The following is a 24,980-nucleotide window of genomic DNA, read 5'->3' as shown; positions in this document are numbered from 1 at the left end:
GACTAATCAATATAAATTCTCACACATGTATTGGTCATGATTCCTCATCCTTCCTTGGTCATGGATGTTGCTTTGTGCAATGTAGTATGTCCCAGAGATTTATGTTACATGGATCTGGCTCAAATTTCCCCAGCTGTGTAGTTGCTTGAAGTGTTGGCCAGTCATCCATGTGCTCCAGCTTCTGTGTAGTCATATCTTGAGGATAATGTTGTAAGAGGCAAATGTTGTCCTTTTGGTTCTCTGCATCAGGGAGATGTTGTACATAGTGGAAATGGCTCAATTAGTTTTGGAATTGAAGTGAACCTACATATTGACACATCCCTTCCTGCATTGTTGTTCAGTTGTTGGGTTTCCATATGATTGGTGTTGGTTGGGGTTTAACACGTGTCCTGTTTAGAACAAGGTTTGGAAATTTTTTATTCAGTTCTACTCTGGGTGAAGACTCTTCCTACTGCTGGTTGGATTATGTATGCCTAATGCTGCCTGTTTTTGGATTGGAGTTGTGAGTATGGACTGTCTCATCCTACCCACTCTACACCATGAAACATTCATTTCAGTTTTTTTGATCATCAAATCTTTGGCTGAGCCTCTACTTCCATTCTTATCCTGGATTGTGATTGTAGTGGGATGTGGAGTTGCAACCATCTGGTTTTTGCCTCATTCATTGGATGAATATACCACCTAAGTGGGTAAATAGTATACCTGGTTCAGAAGTGAAGAGTTCTTTTACTTGTGTTCCTCTCTGAATAGGGTTTCACACCCTGTACATGTTCTTCAGACAATTTTGAGGAGGTTCATCTATATCCCTTGCATCAGCCCCTCCTTCTTTTCAGTGTGGAATTCTAGCTTTTATGTAAAATGAGGTAAGGTACCATGCCAGAAGTTATTTTCTTACATTGAAAATATATTTCTCAAAGGTACATACCTCCTTTCACACTTCCAATCTTTTATCTCCACTTAAAATTGGTGCATAATCTCAAAGTGATGGTTAAGTAGAATTGAATAGAGGGAGTCATGTGTCACACTGTTATTGGTGAATGGTTGTCACATGATGATTTACATGCAGAAACACAGTGAACCATGTTGATCATTAGGCAGGTGGGAGTTTTGAGGTTTGTGGCATATAAAATAGCTTTATGTACACAGGACAGTACTAATTGAGAGTAGTTGTTGTGTAAGTACCTATCAAAAATATATTTTTAGTGTAGGAAGACATACTTCATTGGTTTTGTTTCTTGTATTTATTTTAAATACTCGTATATTTATGAAATTGTTTCTTTTTATTATTTTACTGACATGAGAAGTACATGGTTCTATTGTGCTAAGTCAGCTACAGTTTGATACTCCGAGAAAACATGAATGAATTTTGAATATTTAACTTTCCTCGCTTTCTAGTGTGTAGGTATGATTTTTAGTAAAACAATTTGGTGTATTTGATGCATCTTCTATAAATGGAGATTATATTATTGTTATTTTCATGGTTATACTAAACTCGTATGTTTTATTCTCTGGTCAGGTTCAAGTTTGCACTGACACCTGTGGAGCAGCAGGTGACCATGGATCTATCAGTACATATTATCAGAACTCACCAAAGAAATCTAGTTTTGTCACATTTTCCATTGGTGTGTTTGGTGATGGGTGATCATCTGAGGGAGGAGCGTTGTGGTGCTACTGTAGAGAATGTGATAGCACGAGTAGCATGGTTGGAAGAATTAGTTAACCAAACAGGAGCTTGCATAACAAGTCCAGGTATAGTAGAGGTGAATGTGTAAGAAAAACTACAAGAGAACTTTCCCCCTGTAAATGTGTCAATACCTACAAGAAAAGTATATTCTGTACAAATAAAACTACAGTTAGTAGAACTTTCTGTTGTTGTGACTACTTTTTGAGATATTTTTTCCAAAGATACTGTGCAGTGAAAGACTTGCTAAAATAATTTCTGAATGTATATATTTTAAATATATCTGATTTCTTCAAACTGGATTCAGTGTTAACTTATGGATTACCACTTGGACAGGTGATGAAGAAATTTTAAATTATAAAAAAAATTCAGTAAGTGGTATGACTCGTATATAACATTAAAATTAATTTCAGCTACATAGCATTATCTAAATGTTATAGATGTTAGCTGCAAAGTTTGTATAATTTAAATAGAAGGACTGTATACTCAAGAAGTGTTTCTTTAATATTTTTGGCTACCACTAATTAACAAGAATAGATATAATTAATAGAGATTAGATGTTAATAGTCCTAATGATACTTGCTGTTTATTTGTGATAATTTTCCATGTCTGTATTTATAAGTGGATCTGCTTAACATTTATTTCTCAGTCAGTCTCCAGCTGTCACCTTTATTTTACTGTAACAATACTTAGGTGTAGTTTTTCGTGACCATTTGTAAAGCAAGACATCTCTAACACTTTTCATAATGATTTCATTTACAGCCATGTTCCACCAGAAGTGAGACACACTTACATTGAAAAATATGCAAAAACACATCCTGGATGCCCAGGTGACCTTTATGACCTCATTCCACTCCTTATATATATCACTCATTCAGTTACATCATCAGTCACAGATTATCCATGAAGAAGAATGGTCCATCTTTCAGAAGCACTCAGTTTATTTTGTTTTATCATTTCACATAAGTTTTTAATGTCTGTTATTTTGAGTTAATTACTCTTTAGCATGCGTTTGTTTACTGTGAAATGCAAAACTATACAATGGGCTACTTCTGCCCATCAAGAGTATTGAAACATGATTTTTAGTGGCATAAGCCCACTAACTTATCATTGAGCTACAAAGGTTGTGTATTCAACTTTTATTGTGAAATTTAATCACTCAAAAATCCAAGTAGATAAAATTTTGTATCTGTACTTTGCCCTAATCCACACAAAGTGCTCAGATTATATGTTTTTTTTATTGTTTCACGTTAAGACTTCTTGAACCTACATGTTTTTCGGGCATCAGTGAAACCTGTATTCAGTAAGACTTCTTGATTCTACATGTTTTTTCAACATCACTGAAATCCGTACCTAATTATGTAAAGTTATTGGTACTAAACATTTCTTATTTTGGTTCATAGATGGTGTTACAAGATGGGATCAAGTCCAGCAACAGATTTGCATTCACTCTAATCTCTTTACTGTTACATCAGACATGAAAGTAGAACTTACCCATTCAGAGTCAGAATCAACCCATCCATCTGATACTTTTCATTCATTAAAATTGTCAACCAAAGTTATTGAGAAAGCTCTGCCATATCTAGCTATTTATCATTATGGAAACCAGGTTTTACAGGTTCTGGTTCATTATGCCATGGTGGCCTTGATTATTGTTACAACTAACACGTCGTGCTTATCTCTAGGTAAGTGGGGAAGAACTAATAATTATTATGAACTTAAAAATAATTAGAAAAACATTAAACTGTCTAAAGAGTATTAACTTATTCTTAACAGTTCTTACAAAAACTAATTCGTGTAGACATGAAAAAACATTTTAAAATTTACTAACTGAAGTAGCTTGTTTGAAAGGTTGTATCTCACAGTTGAATATCATTTCCTAGTCATTCAACAGTTTGCTTTTTTTTCTGAAAAACTTACTGTTAAGTACTATTTGTAGATGATAACAGGTTTCCACTGTTTTATTTCAATGAAGGTGGGTGTAGGAGGTCAGTTGTATTTGGGTTTTGAGTGTTTCTTGTGACACTGGTACTACTGTTTAAACCTTGATGGAATGAACAGTAACAGATTAAGAAATGGTTTGTATCTCTCCTTTTATTTAGTTAAATAAAAATCAGGTAATGCAATAATAACTTAATAATACAGTGAAAATCTTTCACAGGACTTGCACATGAGCAGCACATTGGTAATTTAATTCAGTAGTGTGACTTGAGCTTTACGGGCCCCGAGTGATATATAACTTATTATGTCATGGATAGCAGTTAGAACTGTTTAAAGAACATTAAAACAAGTAAAAATTAATTATTAATAGATGTCTACTGTTACAAGCTTGAAGTTACTCTAAATAAACTAATTTAGTTTCATGTTACAATTTGAAGTCATTCTAGAAATTAGAAAGGTTAATTTAGATTTTTGTTTATTTGTGGTTACAAGGTTGATCAAATTGATTGATTTCATTTTGAGTTAGGGTAAAGAAAATAACAGATAAACTATAAAGTAGAGAAACATGTTTGAAATGTATTTAGAAGGAAATTGAGATGATGAAAACTGTGTTTAATCTTCACATGAAAATTACTTTGCACACAGAGTATTCAAACAAATACTCAATATATTTATAGAAAAATCTTTATTTGATTGAAAATACTTCACAAAAATATGATTTTTTTCTATGTGAAATACTTAAAATGTTAACTGAAAGACTGCCAAATTTTGTGAAGATATACTGTATGTAAAGTTAGAACTGTTAAATCTAAAGACTTTAACCAAATTTTGTGAAGATATACTGTATGTAAAGTTAGAACTATTAAATCTGAAGACTTTAACCAAATTTTGTGAAGATATACTATATGTAAAGTTAGAACTATTAAATCTGAAGACTTTAACCAAATTTTGTGAAGATATACTATATGTAAAGTTAGAACTATTAAATCTGAAGACTTTAACCAAATTTTGTGAAGATATACTATATGTAAAGTTAGAACTATTAAATCTAAAGACTTTAACCAAATTTTGTGAAGATATACTGTATGTAAAGTTAGAACTATTAAATCTGAAGACTTTAACCAAATTTTGTGAAGATATACTGTATGTAAAGTTAGAACTATTAAATCTAAAGACTTTAACCAAATTTTGTGAAGATATACTATATGTAAAGTTAGAACTATTAAATCTGAAGACTTTAACCAAATTTTGTGAAGATATACTGTATGTAAAGTTAGAACTATTAAATCTAAAGACTTTAACCAAATTTTGTGAAGATATACTGTATGTAAAGTTAGAACTATTAAATCTAAAGACTTTAACCAAATTTTGTGAAGATATACTGTATGTAAAGTTAGAACTATTAAATCTGAAGACTTTAACCAAATTTTGTGAAGATATACTATATGTAAAGTTAGAACTATTAAATCTGAAGACTTTAACCAAATTTTGTGAAGATATACTGTATGTAAAGTTAGAACTATTAAATCTAAAGACTTTAACCAAATTTTGTGAAGATATACTGTATGTAAAGTTAGAACTATTAAATCTAAAGACTTTAAACAAATTTTGTGAAGATATACTGTATGTAAAGTTAGAACTATTAAATCTAAAGACTTTAACCAAATTTTGTGAAGATATACTGTATGTAAAGTTAGAACTATTAAATCTAAAGACTTTAACCAAATTTTGTGAAGATATACTGTATGTAAAGTTAGAACTATTAAATCTAAAGACTTTAAACATGTACAAACAGATCATTTGGTTGGTTGATTTGATTGGCCTTGTAACCACCTTAAAAAATTAGGAAATAAATGTAAGTTTCCCTTTTTTTCATTATAGAATGACTGGAAATTATAACAAGAAACTACAAATGTTACTTCTACATATTTCAAATTATGTTACAGTACATATATTTCTTATTTTTGTTTCATTGACCTTTGAACTGTGATGCCTATTAACATCTAAGATTTGTTTATTATAAAGTCAAAGCAATAATGTGCAAAAGCATAATTATGGTGAATCAACTTAACAGAAAACAATAAACAAATGTTGTTTCAGTAAGTATATGACTGCTTCAGAGAAGGAGAGGATGTCTGTAAATATATTGTAAAAATATGTTCAGTAATATAGCATGTGTAGAAACCAGTGTGTGTCATGTCACACATAATTTATCTTGATTTTTTTAAGTAGGAGTTATAAAAGCCAAAATGTATTTACCTTGCTAGAATATTCGATTATTGTATCTCAGGACGGCTGGTATGGGTATTAACACCTTTACTAATAAAGCAGAGAACAACATTTTGACCTTCTTACATCATCTTCAGGTTAACATTTTTACTTTATGTGAGTTTCTCATCATTGTGGAGATTTGATTATTGTCTGCCCATTATTATTTTAGTTCCAGGGTGTCATGAAACCTTGTAAGTGTTGTGAGTGTTGATATAATAAGCCTAAAGATGTAGTGTGGGATCTCCTAGTCTAGAGACAACTTCATAAAATTTATCATGAAATTAAAAATATTGATTCAGTTTTAAACTGAAAGTATATTTCTGAATTAAGTTATTTTCTGTGATGTCACCAACTGTTTTAACAAAAAAAAAAACCTATTTTAGTAAAGAAGACTAAACTAAGAAATCAATTTTTTTTTTTCCAGTTTCTTTGTCTATACATATTATTTAATATTTTCAGTACATGGACCAACAACAATATTAGGTTATACTTTTGTTGCTAGGCAACATAACTTAAAAGTTATTACTGGAATGTAGTTTTACCAAAATGCACTGGCTTTTTTGTATATTAGAAGTTGTTAATCTAACTGATTTTTACCATTATTTATTCTATGACTTTGTCATAATTGCATTTCATCTTAATTTTGATTGGTTCACAAAGGAATATAGAAAGATCTGACTGCCTCAACTGCACTTTTCTGCCTTCTTGTTGGTAAAGGTTGATTTCACAAAACTTGTTTATTTCAGTTAACTATGAAGGGAGATATACTATTGGAGTGGGAGTAGTAGTACTTGCCCTGTTATTTTTGATGGTCTATATGCTGGTACATTGTTTCACACATATGTCAAAATATGTAGTTTTCAGCTTTTACACTTTATTATATTCAAGGTGTAAAAAAATTAATCTCTTTATTAATGATCTCTTTGAGATGTCTTGTTATGCAGCCAGAGATATGGTACCCCATAAGCAATTCACTCTTTAATGTCTGCCCATCAATAGATCAAACCATGTACAGTGACACTTTTTATAGTATATGTTTTTTGTTTGTTTTCAGAATCTTTATTTAGCCGATATCAAGTACTGCAGAAGATCTTCCAGAGAGAATTTGTGTTTGAAAATAAGAAGAGTTTAGAGGTCAGTAAATGTATTTTACTTTTTTTTTTTCTGAGCTTGAAATTTTTGTTAGTTAGCTTAGATTGAGTACGTTTAGTATAAATATTATAGAAGTAAATGTTCAGCATCAAAAAGTAATGGATCTTGCATCTGAGTAAGACATCATTTAACTTCTAATTTAATGCTAGTCTGTAAGTTTAGGGTCAAGTATTGTCAATTCATGTAACATGATTTCTTGGAAAATAAGGTGAGAGTTTAGTGGAGAAAGAAAAATGTGTTGGTGGGGAGAAATGTTAAAAATAAACAACTCTTCCCACAGAAAGTTTTTTGGAGAAAAAAAAATCTCCATCATAATCTACACCCTGAAGTCTGCTGTTGATCGACTCATGTCCCTATCCCAGAAAGAATGCATCTGTGAACACTTGTAAGTGTGAACAGGGAGGAAGAAGTGGGACACCTGCCAACTAAGGTAATAGGAAGAGTAATAAGAGCCTTCAGAAACACTTGTAAGTGTGAACAGGGAGGAGGAAGTGGGACACCTGCCAACTAGGGTAATAGGAAGAGTAATAAAAGCCTTCAGAAACACTTGTAAGTGTGAACAGGGAAGAAGAAATGGGACAACTGCCAACTAGGGTAATAGGAAGACTAATAAGAGCCTTCAGAAACACTTGTAAGTGTGAACAGGGAGGAGGAAGTGGGACACCTGCCAACTAGGGTAATAGGAAGAGTAACAAGAGCCTTCAGAAACACTTGTAAGTGTGAACAGGGAGGAGGAAGTGGGACACCTGTCAGCTAGGGTAATAGGAAGAGTAATAAGAGTCTTCAGAAACACTTGTAAGTGTGAACAGGAGGAGGAAGTGGGACACCTGTCAGCTAGGGTAATAGGAAGAGTAATAAGAGCCTTCAGAAACACTTGTAAGTGTGAACAGGGAGGAGGAAGTGGGACACCTACCAACTAGGGTAATAGGAAGAGTAATAAAAGCCTTCAGAAACACTTGTAAGTGTGAACAGGGAGGAGGAAGTGGGACACCTACCAACTAGGGTAATAGGAAGAGTAATAAGAGCCTTCAGAAACACTTGTAAGTGTGAACAGGGAGGAGGAAGTGGGACACCTGTCAGCTAAGGTAATAGGAAGAGTAATAAGAGTCTTCATAAACACTTGTAAGTGTGAACAGGGAGGAGGAAGTGGGACACCTGTCAGCTAGGGTAATAGGAAGAGTAATAAGAGCCTTCAGAAACACTTGTAAGTGTGAACAGGGAGGAGGAAGTGGGACACCTGCCAACTAGGGTAATAGGAAGAGTAACAAGAGCCTTCAGAAACACTTGTAAGTGTGAACAGGGAGGAGGAAGTGGGACACCTGTCAGCTAGGGTAATAGGAAGAGTAATAAGAGTCTTCATAAACACTTGTAAGTGTGAACAGGGAGGAGGAAGTGGGACACCTGTCAGCTAAGGTAATAGGAAGAGTAATAAGAGTCTTCATAAACACTTGTAAGTGTGAACAGGGAGGAGGAAGTGGGACACCTGTCAGCTAGGGTAATAGGAAGAGTAATAAGAGTCTTCAGAAACACTTGTAAGTGTGAACAGGGAGGAGGAAGTGGGACACCTGTCAGCTAGGGTAATAGGAAGAGTAATAAGAGCCTTCAGAAACACTTGTAAGTGTGAACAGGGAGGAGGAAGTGGGACACCCACCAACCAGGGTATAGGAAGAGTAATAAGAGCCTTCAGAAACACTTGTAAGTGTGAACAGGGAGGAGGAAGTGGGACACCCACCAACCAGGGTAATAGGAAGAGTAATAAGAGCCTCTCAGAAACACTTGTAAGTGTGAACAGGGAGGAGGAAGTGGGACACCTGTCAGCTAAGGTAATAGGAAGAGTAATAAGAGTCTTCATAAACACTTGTAAGTGTGAACAGGGAGGAGGAAGTGGGACACCTGTCAGCTAGGGTAATAGGAAGAGTAATAAGAGTCTTCAGAAACACTTGTAAGTGTGAACAGGGAGGAGGAAGTGGGACACCTGTCAGCTAGGGTAATAGGAAGAGTAATAAGAGCCTTCAGAAACACTTGTAAGTGTGAACAGGGAGGAGGAAGTGGGACACCTACCAACTAGGGTAATAGGAAGAGTAATAAGAGCCTTCAGAAACACTTGTAAGTGTGAACAGGGAGGAGGAAGTGGGACACCTACCAACTAGGGTAATAGGAAGAGTAATAAGAGCCTTCAGAAACACTTGTAAGTGTGAACAGGGAGGAGGAAGTGGGACACCTGTCAGCTAAGGTAATAGGAAGAGTAATAAGAGTCTTCATAAACACTTGTAAGTGTGAACAGGGAGGAGGAAGTGGGACACCTGTCAGCTAGGGTAATAGGAAGAGTAATAAGAGCCTTCAAAAGGATTCTATGCAGTATTTCACTCATTGTGAAGAGCTTACACATGAGCATGACATAAAGGGATAAAGGCTGCAACAAAAGTCCATATTCCCAAAAACAGTAGAAAATTGCAAGCTGTAACAGAGGGAGCAGTAAGAGTGTGGAGAACTAAATGCTTCACCAAACTAAGTTTAAGGGGAGAAAGTTGGAACCTGACCAAGGTTGGTGTTGAAAATACACCGAAATGGAACAGATATATTGAGTAGGTTGGAGGAATGGCTTTTTAAGTTTGATTAACCAAGCAACTTAAGCCACTTCCAGGAGCAGCTGATGAGTGTGATGGGTGGACTTGTGTTCAGATCAAACGAACAGTTGTCAGTCATCCAAGTAATGATGAACATGCAATCCAAGAGCATGTAGGTGACAAGCAACTACTCAGACCACCAAACAAAAAATATACAGGGCCAAAGCAAGTCCAAAGGGTATTATTGCACAAAACTGATAAGTTACTCTGCAATGAACAAACTAAAGATATGGTCACATCTGCTAAGTTATCAGAATATGCCAAGTAAGAATTTGCAACATTCACCTTAGTCATGCAGAAACACAGTGAAAAGGCCTACTTGAAACGGAGAAATGATTCCATGGTACAGTGGGGAAAACTGAAAAATCGATTGGGACAGGACGTATTTATTACAAGCCCAGTATTCTATTTTCTTAGGGGAAAACAAACAGCCAGGAATAAAAACCTGGAGAAAGATGATGAACAGGCTTGATGGCCTGTTGCCTGTTGAGAAGTCTTTTACTGCTTTTCACAGACAGTGGGTAGTAATGGGATCATGACGCAGAGGGAAGGAAATGAGTATTCAAGACAAAGAAGGTGGAGAAAAAAATGTGATGACAAGTTCACTGATGAAAACCAAATAACCCACTGATTGCCAAAGGTCAACACATTTGCACAATTGAGCTTTCACCAGATTCCTCATCTCAATGCCGTGGAACTTCTAACTGTTCATTTGGGCTTTGTTTTATTTTCTCTGTTTGGGCAGGCACTGTTTGGTAATTATCAACTGCAAAATTCTACAGTGATTGCTTATGTCAATCACAAAGGTGTCACCCATTTTTAATTTCTACATTTTCTTTCATATATTGGATCTTCTTTTTTGGGCCCACAAGCAAGATATTCATATCATTATGTGTCATGTTCCAGGTGCTTTCAGTCTTCTTGTTGATCATGATTTTTGTCCATCAGAGTAGTCTCTTGATCCTCCTGTTTTCCAATTGCTTTATCTTCAGTGGGGTGCTTCTCACATAGATGCCTTTGCACATTCCTCAACCACAAATTATCTCTGGTTCCTCATCCTCTCAATCTAGCTTTTGATGCTTTCATTCAGGATTGGACCAATAAATATATATGTGTTTATCTTCCCATACATTATCTTCACTGAGTAATTTCAATCATCCATACCACAACATGTCAAGTCCTTCTGATTGCTTCTTAGTGGTTGATTCATCTGTGATTTCTGTGGCTTCTCCAGCTCAAACTTACACTTGTACTACCTTCTTCTGTCTCCCTCCCTTCTTTGCAACCTCGGTCACTGGTGCTTTGTCCAGTTCTTCCTGTCCTCCATTAGGCTCCTCTCACCTTTTCTTCCATGAAAATGTATCAGTGTTAATGGTATGTTTTCTGCCTTTGGTCTCTGGGTCAAAGGTTTTCAGCTGATCCTCATATTGCAGGTTTTCTTACTTGGCTTTTTGACTGAGGATCTTCTGTCTCTTCGATTGTAGACTACTGGGTGGCCTTATTCCATACCTTTTGTTTTTCCCACTCTCATAGCCTACTTACCTCTTTTTCACTTTCCCTGTTGGTGCATTCCTTCTGGATTTGTCCTCTGAAGCAGGCTGCCTCTATGAACTGGGATGTTAATAAAAAATGATTCAAAAGGCACACACGTGTGCGGCTTGTGGATAACTTAATTAGATAGAATAATGTGAGTTCCACATTCACCTGGTGATTTACAATTTATCATGGAGTGAATAGTAGTTAGACATGGTTCAAATAGCAATAAAACAATAAAATTTAATTATAAATAGATGTATACTGTTTGGATAAATGAATGTAGTATTGTGTCACAAATTGATATGAGTTAGGATAAATGAATGTAGTATTGTGTCACAAATTGATGTCATCCTAGAAAGAAGAAAGGGTAATTTAAATTTATTTTCATTTTCTGGGTTTTGGTGATTATAATGTCAGTAAAATCAACTGACTAACTCTGTATAACAGCTGGTATGGGTATTAACACTTTTACTGATAAGGAGAGAACAACGTTTCGACCTTCCCAGGTCATCTTCAGGTTAAGAAGGAGAGAGTTTGTGGTCTTTTCCATTTCCTTGTAGACTGGTTATAATATAACTACATCTCTGCAGTAATAAGGCTGAAGCAGTCACACAACAGCTAGATGATTAGCCTGTTATTACGTTAAGTAAATAAAGTGTTTCCTAAATATGGGGGGACTGGTACTAATGGATTTGCCAGTCTATATTTTTTATAGTTTGTTTTGTTTAAGATCCAAATGAATATAATTCAGTTACTATCTTTTTTATAATGCCATGGTAAAATTGTTAAGAAGGAAACATTATTGTTTCAGTAATGACAATATGCATGGTTAGAACTAAACAAAAATCCAAGTAGTGTTCACACATATATAAAATGTGGTAAGTTCATTCACGTGTCGACTGTTCAGGTTGTAAAGTTGTCCATTTCAATTACAGGGCATGCTTAGTGCATTGGAGGTGTTTCAGAACCAAGAGATTCTGTGCCATGAAGAAAGCCGAATTTTTTTAGATAAAACACCAGATAGTTTACGGTGGAAATTAAACTTGTTGGCATCAGTTTTATCTCCATTTCTTGAAGGTTATAAGGTAAAAACATTTTTACAAAACTGTTTCTGTGTAAAGGTATTACTACAAATAGTTGAGATAGAAAATTTGTTCTTTCATTTCCATTTCTTGAAGGTTATAAGGTAAAAACATTTTTACAAAACTGTTTCTGTGTAAAGGTATTACTACAAATAGTTGAGATAGAGAATTTGTTCTTTTATCTCCATTTCTTGAAGGGTATAAGGTAAAAACATTTTTACAAAACTGTTTCTGTGTAAAGGTATTACTACAAACAGTTGAGAATTTGTTCTTTACATTCGAGTGCTAAATTTTCATGACTTGCAGTGAAAATAAGAAACTTTATTAAGTTATAATAGGTTGTGTAGAAGTTTGTTTAAACATGAGACAGTAATATAAATAATAATAATAATATAAAATATAAAAGTATTTATATAACTCTACTTATAATAAGAATATTTTAATAATACTTTCACAAAAACATTTTAAAATGCCCAGAAACGTGAGTACATTGGAATAGTTTATTGTATTTCCCTTTTTACTGTTAAAGAATAGGTTAACTGTTTAGAAGCCCTTGGGTCTTCAGAAAGGTATGTAATGTGTTCACTGATCCATTGTGCTAATTTCTTTCGTGGCTAATATTTCACAAAAACTATATCATGTTAAATCTTCTTTACTGAGACATTAGAAGAAATTAACTTATTAATAACAATGAAATTACATAATCCTGTGTGCAGTATTGGTGTTTTAGTACTGTGTAGTAATGTAGTTATTGAAATAAAGGTTTATATTACAAATTAATGTGAATTATAAACAACAGAAATTATACAGCAGATTATCTACAATGTAGACATAGTAAGTGCAAATGTGTAGATGGTAGGAGGACCACGCCTTACAGGTGTGTAAAAATGTATCTGTGTCAACCTCAAAATGTGTTTTCTTATTATGTGACATTTTTAGGGGTTGCATGTAAATGGGTGTGTGATTTCACATCTTATTCTTTTACTTACTGGTTACTAGTGTTGCTACAACACTTTTAATAGTTGAATAGAAAATGGTTGTTCATATTGCATAATGCTCATCACTAAAGATATGTGTTATGGAGCTGTCTAAAATTATTTATAAGCATTCATGAGTGAAATTTAAAAAAACAATATGTGAACCACAGTATTTCCTATATATAATACCACCGTAACTTGTTGTCCTATACAAGGGCATTTATGGCTGGTTAGAATACAACAGATATGATAGTGATTGAAACACTATTTCTATTAGCAAGTTGCTTGACAAGAATTATTATGGTGTTAACCCTGTTGCTACAGGTGATGGGTCAAAGACCATGTTTTCATGATTGTTGACTCGCATACCACATTTTATTGAACTACTGTTTTATGAATTTATGTCCATAAGTTTAGTGTCAAATTGTAGATTATAATTCAGATTTTTATGTTAGACATTATTCAATTTCTTAATCCAAAAGTAAATAGTAAAATAACACAAACATCATTTTTGTGTCACATGGTATGTTGAATACAGCACTGGTTTGTATTAGATGTTTGTAATGTCAAAATACTAAATCTGTAGTTTCTTATGAATTGAAAACTCAAATTACTAATATTAACAAGCTAGAATATAAATTAAAAACCTCCTGTCTTTTCTGTTTACTGAAATATCACTCATGTAGTGAATGAAACATAACGGTCCCCTCTCAGGTCCCTTATACACACTTACTTCTGTATAAGATGTGAATAACCAATTGATAGTTCAGAATGTCCCCCTTGTGGCGTTTTCAGCCATTTTCATGTGTAAAGATGCTATCTCATTCTTTCAAAATAAGATTTCAACGAGGTAGGTTGTGTTTTTAGCCTGCTCAAAAGTTTATATTTTTTAGATCAAAATACAGCTTTGTCACTAAACTTGATAAGTTATAGTGGAATTCTGTGGTATCAACATTGCAATTTATGATTTTTTGATTATTCAAATGTATATATAAAACCTAAAAAAATTATTTTGTTTCACATCCTCCATTTGTGAAATGTCTTACGGCTTAGTACAAGCTACGAGAAGCTACAACTAAGTACAGAGGCCATAGCTAGAAGAGATAATTGTTTGTTTCATCATTTACTGTTTTACATTCACAAAAAATAAGTTTAATAATTTATTTGTAAATAGTAATAATCAATATATATGTATATATAATGTATTAAAACTGAAATGTTATTGTATTTTACAAAATACAAGTCCACTGACACACAGCCAAAACAGATAAATTTGTAAAGGACAGTTTTATAGTATTGGATATGTAACACAAGTGCACGTGAGCTATGTCAATGCAAGTTCTGTAATGTTAGCCAGGCATGACTGGAAAGTCATTATAATAAATGTTTAATGTGATGATGTATAGTCTATTGAGACTAAACATTTGTTTTCATGTTATAACTTGTAATAATTCTAGAATGAAAAAAGCATAATGTATATTTATTTCCTAATTTTTTATGGTGATTTTGAGGTCAGTCTAATTTACTGACCCCACATACTTAGAGAAAATAACATATCAAATATAAACTCCTACTGAAAACAGACATTTGAAATGTACTTATGAGGCTTTAATATTTGAGATTTCTGGGATTAAAATAGTTTTTTAATGATAACACGAAAACCACTTCACACTTGGACTAGTAACAAAACAGACTTGATATTTTCACAAACAAATCTTTAGTAAAAACACTTCATTAAAATTATGATTTTCTGTGTGCAAGAGGCTTGGTATCATTACTAAAAGTTTTTCAGATTTTGTGGAGATAGACATAGGCATGGTATAAATACTTAATATGTGGATACAAACTTGTGTATTTTGTACAGAGCCCATTGTAAAAGGGTTAACTGGAAGTTGGTGAAATGTAATGTTTTATCAATTTATTTATTTTGAAACACATCACAATTAAAACAAGGATTTTGACCACCAGGTATTGATTATTATTGAATTAATCTGTTTATTACTGACAAGAACCAGTAAGCTGGTCTTGCTCCCAGAGAAGGTGAAGGAACTTTAGTGTGAACAGGAAAAAATTATATAAGAACTTGTAAATGAAAGTAGAGGAGAATACGTGATAACATGTGAACCACTCAGTATATGATAACGTGTGAACCACTCAGTATATGATAACGTGTGAACCACTCTATATGATAACGTGTGAACCACTCCGTATATGATAACGTGTGAACCACTCTATATGATAACGTGTGAACCACTCAGTATATGATAACGTGTGAACCACTCAGTATATGATAACGCAGAACCACTCGTATATGATAACGTTTGAACCGCTCAGTATGATAACGCGTGTGAACCACTCAGTATATGATAACGTGTGAACCACTCAGTATATGATAACGTGTGAACCACTCAGTATATGATAACGTGTGAACCACTCAGTATATGATAACGTGTGAACCACTCAGTATATGATAACGTGTGAACCACTCGGTATATGATAACGTGTGAACCACTCTATATGATAACGCGTGAACCACTCTATATGATAATGTTTGAACCACTCTATATATGATAACGTGTTTGAACCACTCAATATATGATAACGCGTGAACCACTCAATATATGATAACGCGGTGAACCACTCTATATGATAACGTTTGAACCACTCTATATATGATAACGTGTGAACCACTCAATATATGATAACGTGTGAACCACTCAGTATATGATAACACGTGAACCACTCAATATGATAACGTGTGAACCACTCTATATGATAACACGTGAACCACTCTATATGATAACGTGTGAACCACTCTATATGATAACACGTGAACCACTCAATATGATAACACGCGGAACCACTCTATATGATAACACGCGGAACCACTCTATATGATAACACGTGAACCACTCAATATGATAACACGTGAACGACTCAGTATATGATAACGTGTGAACCACTCAGTATATGATAACACGTGAACCACTCAATATGCGATAACATGTTAACCTGACAATATATGATAACGTGAACCACACTGTATATATGTCAACCACACAATGTGATATGTTGACCATACTCTATATATGTCAGCTACACAATGTGATATGTTGACCATACTGTATATATGTCAGCGACACAATGTGATATGTTGACCATACTGTATATATGTCAACCACACAATGTGATATGTTGACCATACTGTATATATGTCAACCACACAATGTGATATGTTGACCATACTGTATATATGTCAACCACACAATGTGATATGTTGACCATACTGTATATATGTCAACCACACAATGTGATATGTTGACCATACTGTATATATGTCAACCACACAATGTGATATGCTGACCATACTGTATATATGTCAGCGACACAATGTGATATGTTGACCATACTGTATATATGTCAACCACACAATGTGATATGTTGACCATACTGTATATATGTCAGCTACACAATGTGATATGTTGACCATACTGTATATATGTCAGCTACACAATGTGATATGTTGACCATACTGTATATATGTCAGCGACACAATGTGATATGTTGACCATACTGTATATATGTCAGCTTACACAATGTGATATGTTGACCATACTGTATATATGTCAGCTTTACAATAATGTGATATGTTGACCATACTGTATATATGTCAGCTAATACAATGTGATATGTTGACCATACTGTATATATGTCAGCCACACAATGTGATATGTTGACCATACTGTATATATGTCAGCGACACAATGTGATATGTTGACCATACTGTATATATGTCAACCACACAATGTGATATGTTGACCATACTGTATATATGTCAGCGACACAATGTGATATGTTGACCATACTGTATATATGTTGACCATACTGTATATATGTTAGCCACACAATGTGATCTGTTGACCATACTGTATATATGTCAGTGACACAATGTGATATGTTGACCATACTGTATATATGTCAGTGACACAATGTGATATGTTGACCATACTGTATATATGTCAACCACACAATGTGATATGTTGACCATACTGTATATATGTCAACCACACAATGTGATATGTTGACCATACTGTATATATGTCAACCACACAATGTGATATGTTGACCATACTGTATATATGTCAACCACACAATGTGATATGTTGACCATACTGTATATATGTCAGCCACACAATGTGATATGTTGACCATACTCTATATATGTCAGCCACACAATGTGATATGTTGACCATACTCTATATATGTCAGCCACACAATGTGATATGTTGACCATACTCTATATATGTCAGCCACACAATGTGATATGTTGACCATACTCTATATATGTCAGCCACACAATGTGATATGTTGACCATACTGTATATATGTCAGCCACACAATGTGATATGTTGACCATACTGTATATATGTCAACCACACAATGTGATATGTTGACCATACTGTATATATGTCAACCACACAATGTGATATGTTGACCATACTGTATATATGTCAGCGACACAATGTGATATGTTGACCATACTGTATATATGTCACACACAATGTGATATGATGACCATACTGTATATATGTCAACCACACAATGTGATATGTTGACCATACTGTATATATGTTGACCATACTGTATATATGTCAGCGACACAATGTGATATGTTGACCATACTGTATATATGTTGACCATACTGTATATATGTCAACCACACAATGTGATATGTTGACCATACTGTATATATGTCAGCCACACAATGTGATATGTTGACCATACTGTATATATGTCAGCCACACAATGTGATATGTTGACCATACTCTATATATGTTAGCCACACAATGTGATATGTTGACCATACTGTATATATGTCAGCTACACAATGTGATATGTTGACCATACTGTACATGACATTTCAACCATGCACTATACATGTCAGCCACACAATATATGATATTTCAACCATGCACTGTATGATAATGTCAACTACACAGTATATGATATGTCAATTGTACTATATATGATATGTTGGCCACAGAATATAATAATATGTCAACTACACAGTATATGATAAATGTCAACTACATGATACATGATAACATGTCCACACAATATATGGTAGAGCTATTGTTAGTGAGTCTTGTAACATCTACTATTTTAGGAATCTGTCATTTAATTGGATGAAAGGTCTATTGAAAAGTTGGTGTAATTTTCACTTATAGTACTTTATTTACAATATGAATTAAATTTTACCATGTTTTGAGGCCACAGTCTGTGCCCATGTTTATTGCCATCATAAATATGTTTCACTTATATTTCTATATGGTTGTATCAGTCATGATAAAGTTGTAGATTTCTTCATGTCTGTTCTTCATCAACAATATGCTTATTTCCAAAATATTGTTCAAATTCTGTATATATACACACACACAAAGATCAGATGTATTTGCTTAGTTGTTAAACTGGATATGGGATGTACTTTTTTCCTTTTTTTTAGATTGCTTGTCAACATCTTCTGTCTTCAAAGCTGGTGTCTAACCCGGAGACTTTGTCTGAAACTGTAAAACAGTGTCAGGTAGCTGTGGAGGGGGCTTTACTACAAGGTGAAATTAGAGACTACCGAAGTCTTTCTTTAGATATTCTCAACAATTGTGTTCATAATTTAGTGAAATTGGGAGCTGTGACAAAAGAGCCAAGGTATGAATATTAAAGGAAGTGTACTGGGATATTATCATAGATTTACAATTGTGGAAAAAATTGATTCATCATCCAGTTTTTTACACTTTTTTTGTTCCTGTAATGTTTTAGCAGATTGTGCAATATTAAAGTATAAATTATGTGATGTAAGCTAACCAGTATTTCAGTCATCCACACTGTTCTTTAGTGCTGTTAGTTATCATATCACACATTAATAGGCATTCCTGACCAATATTGCCATATAGTGGGCAGAGAAAGCATAGCCCTCAGCAGACTGTGGTCGTGTTTGCATATTACACTATCTCTTGTGAACCGAAAGCAGGCTTGATTTATGTACAATTTTAGAAAAAGTAACAGACCTTTCAAATATGCATTTTAAAACATGAATAACACATAATAAAGTAATTTATAAAGCTAAAACCTAAATACAATGTAATTGTGTATCTAACTAACATATTTCAAAGTGAGAAACAGTGTTAAAGAACCAAAGCAGCAACAATATTAAGAAATCCGACTAGTTCTTCTTATAATTTGTTATATCAATTTTCAAATAAGAGTTAAAAGAATGTACTACAAACAAGCTTACTTTCCACTGGTTATAAACATGTAGCTCAACTAAGTACAATTGTCTGAGGAAGTGCATCTCTGTCTATACAAAGTTGACATTGTATCTGTCAAGATTTCCAAGAAGTTTATTTCTCCTTTCTATGAATGTGTCTTACGTAACGTGATAAAAGAATATCTAGAGAGAGCATTGAACCAAGATCCTTTCAATGTATGTAGGGTTAGCACGAGTCAATAACTGTTGAACTACAAAGACAAATTTAACATTTTGTGAACTTGTGGATCACAAGAGAATAAAACAAAACTTTAAGAATTTTTCTTCAAGATTTTCTTTGAAATAAAAAAATTAAAACCTAGATAATATAAAACTAAATTATAATGTCAGTTTTAATGCTTGTTTCATTGACAAACTTTTATTGTAAAGTAGCTTAATTAAAAATTTAAATGTAACTAAGTAAAAACCTTTTTGTACAGAAATGTGTCACCATAAGAAACAAGTTAATTTAAGGATCTTTTGATTTTGTACCTCCAAGTACTTAAAAACACCTTTCACCATACATAAAAAATTTAGACATAAAGTAAAACTAGATGGTTAATAATGTATTTATGGTTCAACTATCGGTTTAGTAGAACTCATCAGCACGGACACTAAACTCTCTTCAGCTTTTATAGAGAATTTGTTTTACTTATTTTTATGTAACACTTGGCTAATGTTTACTCAGCAGTCAATCTGATGTTGAAAGTGCTTCACAAGGGCTTTTGTTTTCATGAAAACAATAGCTCGAAGTTACTGATTTCTACATCTCACAGATGGTTTTGAGTGCAAATACTCACTTGCCAAGTGTTCAATGATATTTTTATTCTGACCTTAGGTCACTTTTTTTTTCATAATATACTTCAAATTCATCGTGGACATGTTACTTCCCACAAAATATTGGTCTTTCATTAATCTTTTTTGACAGTTTCATGTGAAGTGGTAACATTTCACAGAAATTTTATACTTGTGTGTTTTCTTGAAGGGATATTGTGCTTTGGAACAGTTAGGCACCAGTGTGTTATCAATTCAGTTAAAATGAAACACATTTATAAAAACACATGGTTGCTTGACAAGTCTTATTACTTTATTTTTTATGACATCTTGGCTTCATTATTCACCAGAATGTTGTCCTCACAATTAAAATGAAATTGTTTATATGCACGCATGGCTGTTTAATGGATCTTATAACCTTGTTTTTTATCTCTGCTGTAGCCAGACTCCACGAGTCTTTAATGTAGGTATTGTAAGAAAAATTACATTGAAATATTACATTTACTGTACTTCAACTGATTGTCTGTTTAGTATATTACTAATATCATCTTTGTTTCTGTGCTTGTTTAATTCATACTAGTATTTACATTACATATAAATTGTGCTTCTAGTTGTATACAAAGTGTGGGGTTCCTAAGTGTCTCAACAATAAGTCATAGTTTATATTGCTAAAAAATAATGTTTCATCTTGTGGGACTTTTATAGCTTCATGCTTAATGATAAACAAACAAGATATTGGTTGCACTTGTATTCACTCTATATTCCATCTAAATTGTACTTTGGTTCTAGTACTAGTACTTTACTTCATTTCAATGGTACTTTTGGCTGTATAAAGGGTATTGAACCTGTAAGCACATAGCATGTCTTTTATTATTCAAGTTGTTTTAATTTTATGCAGAATATGGATGGTAGATATTTTATGTTTAACCTGGTATAGCATATAGGCTATGATAGTAACATATTACATTTCATATAAACTATTTGTAAACTGTTAGTTCAGTGTAGTAGTTCTAATCTTTCCACTTTATGTTGTGTGTCTAACAATTTTCTTACAAGCTTTTAGGTAGTAGAACCTAAACTATGTTTTACTGTAACTTTAGGGAAAAAATATTGAAATTACTAAAAGTCTAATGTTTCTGAATTTTGTAGGAATGGTCAGACTTTGGTGGTTCCCAATGGACACCAACTGGACATTATACTACAAGATATTAGTGAGTATTCTTTGTATTTACAGTGTCAGATATTCAAATTGTGTTGTCTTCTTTTGTAATAATTACTCTGTAAAGATTTATGTAGAAAACTATTAATCTCTGTACACTTGGGTGTGTTGCACTTTATTACATCATTGGTACTGATGATTGTTGTAATTTAAAAACTTCAGGTGTGACTTTCACACTTCAGTATTCTAGAATAAGTATTTATATAAAAAAGTAAACTCAGGACTAATTAATGTCTGACTAGTTAGAGTTATAAGTTATATGGCTTTAGACAAACTAATCTCAGTGCTGATGAACATGTGTAAATGTACATTATATCACACAGTCTAGTAAGCTTAAAGAAGAACTAAACTACCTGTCTTTTACAATAAATAAATAAAGTTAACAAATCATCAAATATGCCTTACTTTGAGATATGTATTTGTTGTATATTTAAAAGCAAACTCATTATAAATGTAAATAATATATACAAAACTGTTAAATGTGTTTTATTGTTAATAATTCTTTCCTTATTACAGATTCTTTTGTACAAGATCCCCTGAAAAGATGGCCATATTACTCTGGTACACTTGTTTCTTCTGCAGTATTTAGACCAAAGCTTTAGACTGAGCACCTTTCAATTATAATATGATTGCTGTGGTGATGACAGAATTAGTCATTCTGCATATAACATGATTTTGTATATATTTAAGGAGAACTGAACCTTGAGCTAGTCTGTTAGTAATATCAGCATCAGTAAAAGAAGTTAAATAAGTTATTTCAGTTACTCATATGATCTGATAAGATGACCTACAGTCATACTAGACAAGAATTAACTTCTTTTGTCATGAATGGTCAGTAACAAAGTCCTTCTATGAGGTAAAGGTTTAGTCATTTTTTCCCCTTTTACTGTGTTAAGATTTTGTTGACAATAGTTGGTAGAAAGATGTTTCATCTACCATTGTTTGCTTTACTTATGATATTTTTGTTTTGTTTAGTGAGAATTTTAACTACTTTTAATGTTAAAATTAGTAATAATATTGATAGTGTTGTACCAATTCATCACAGTATTATGACCCCTGTGTCGTAGACTCCACGATACATTACCTTGTTGGTTCTAACCATCTCCCTGAACAGGTGTATACATGGATGCTGGACTACTGCATGTGAACAGATAAACATGTCTCATAGAAAGGAAAGCGGACATTTAAACATGGCTTCCACCGGTTGGACTCAGCTTTAAAATGTTATACCCCAATCAAAGCCTTTATGTTACCAAATGGACTTGTAATTTTAATACCACATTTATGAGATCCTACCATTTGCCCTGCTTGTATCAGTCAAGTGATACCATACCATGTTGTTACAGTTATAGTTTTTATAGTATGTACTTTTTTTTAATGATGTCAATGTTTAAAAGGCCCTGCTCTCTATGTTTTATGTAGGTTAACAGTTCTGATCCTCTTCTAAAAATCAGTCAAAGCACTGTTACTAGTGTTGTAATAATTTACAAACACACTATTGTTGTTTGTAAAAGGTTGTGGATTATTTGATTTCCAAAATATTTGTTAATCACATAATGTGTTACTGAATTTTATTTTTTATTAAATCACTTTATATATACACACATACATTCATATATATATAAAGTTATTTCGCTTCTTGTATTCATTCACACATCAAGTGGTTTCAGTGGCTCAGATTGAAAACTGTGTTTGTGAATTGTTAAATTCAGTTGTTTTTTTATTTTCAAAATCTCTAAGAAGGTTCTTTTGAAGTAAAAACTGTAATATAAGTGTCTACAATTATTATTTTGTACATAATTGTATAGTATTTACTTTCAGTTTTTGCAGTAATCAGCTTTTTAATATGTAGTTTTCATTCTGTAATCTAATCTACACATACACAAAACTTAAATTAGTCACCAGTGTGGTACACTTGTTTTGTATAGTTCAGTTCATGTTTCTAAAATACTTGTGAAAACTATAGATTCTTTGCTTGGTTTTTATTCTGGTGGCCAGACAGTGATACTCGCATACAATTTTATGCAATTCCTTTAAAAAATGCAATTGATCAATTACTGTTTTCAATAGAGCATATTTTAGCCTTTAAATGTAAAGTTTTCAGTAAAAGCATGGACTAAAGCTTGGAACAGAACATTTTGACTTTGTAAACGTTCTTCACTGGTGTACTCGTATTACAAATATCTTATTTGATTATTTACTGTAACATGTTTCATGTGATGACAGTTTTTCAGGAGTAGAATAGTGATCTTTTATTTAATACATTGAAATATGGAGACAAGAAGATCTTGAGAGTGGTGTACTTGAACTCGGTTTAACTGCCCATCACTAAATAGAAGAGGTTATAGAATTTATTCACATTAAGAAGGGAATTAAAGTTCACAATTTAAACACGTTTTTAAAGTTGAATACAAAAGTAGGTTGTAGAGATTCCATCAAATTTCTTGTCTTAACTTTAATATATTCTCTGTGAATTGATGAAGAAATAAAGTGTTCTATTTGAATATATAGTGTTCTTGTTGAGATTATGAACCTTTGTGAGGTAAATGTTTAATGTTTTGTTATTCAGTTAGTCTTAATAATTATTGTTCTTGTTAATTACATATTTGTATTTTTATAAAGTAGTTAAAAGAAAAACTAATTTAAACAAAATTCACAACTGGAACTGTCATTTGTTGTTCTACAGTTTATTGTTAGTGACTGGTAAGAATCAGGTATTTTTACAAGACATATGATCATTTTTATTTCTAATTAATATAAAAAAGGTAGAAACATATGGCAAATAACAATGTTTTGCAACAACATAGGACCTGTTGGTCCATTTTAGCTGTTCCATCCTCGAAACTAAATGAATTTAAAATAATAAATACAAAATTTTAAAGCAAGCCTTAATCATTTATATACTTATTTAGCTTTTACTTAAACTTACTGCCAAAGACCAACCATCCTGTGAGAAAAATAAACCTGCCTTAGCTGAAGATGACTCCTACCCTGCCAAAATTTATACTTTGTGTCACCTTGTCTTACTGTTTTCAGTGTTAAATATGAGAAAAGATGATGTATCGACATCTTCAGTTCTCTTTAGTCTTAAACATATCACTGACATACCTCCTAACTCTACTTTCTTCAAAATAAAACAATCCGAGAGATTTCAGCCTCTCCTCATATGATGACAACCCCTCCAAAACAGACATCATTCTAGTAACCCTTCAATGTCCTTTCTAAGGTAAGGAGTCCAAGACTGAACACAGTACTCCAGTAGATTTGAGTTCAGTATTTCTATAGACACAACCTATAACCTAAAATAAGCACTACTATACTGCTTAGATGGCTTTACAAACTGATAAATTATTGTACCAAAAAACCTTTCTTTCATGACACTGTTAATGTTATTCCAAATTATATTTATAATTCAACTT

The 24,980-nt window shown here is 33.0% G+C and overlaps 1 pseudogene across 1 annotated transcript in view; it reads left to right on the top strand.

Annotated features, from left to right (window-relative positions):
- LOC143229956 (dihydroxyacetone phosphate acyltransferase-like) overlaps positions 1–24,065 on the top strand; it is a 52,469-nt pseudogene extending 28,404 nt beyond the window's left edge. Inside the window, exons 9-15 of the transcript XR_013016133.1 lie at positions 1,517–1,749; positions 3,085–3,366; positions 6,948–7,027; positions 12,144–12,293; positions 18,771–18,970; positions 21,492–21,553; positions 22,078–24,065. The product of XR_013016133.1 is annotated as a dihydroxyacetone phosphate acyltransferase-like (transcript). The remainder of the gene's footprint in view (positions 1–1,516; positions 1,750–3,084; positions 3,367–6,947; positions 7,028–12,143; positions 12,294–18,770; positions 18,971–21,491; positions 21,554–22,077) is intronic.
- Positions 24,066–24,980: the final 915 nt, after the last annotated feature.

Source organism: Tachypleus tridentatus, chromosome 10 (assembly GCF_004210375.1).
Source record: "Tachypleus tridentatus isolate NWPU-2018 chromosome 10, ASM421037v1, whole genome shotgun sequence".
Taxonomy (NCBI): Eukaryota; Metazoa; Arthropoda; class Merostomata; order Xiphosura; family Limulidae; genus Tachypleus; species Tachypleus tridentatus.
This window is presented reverse-complemented; position numbering and strand designations above follow the sequence as displayed.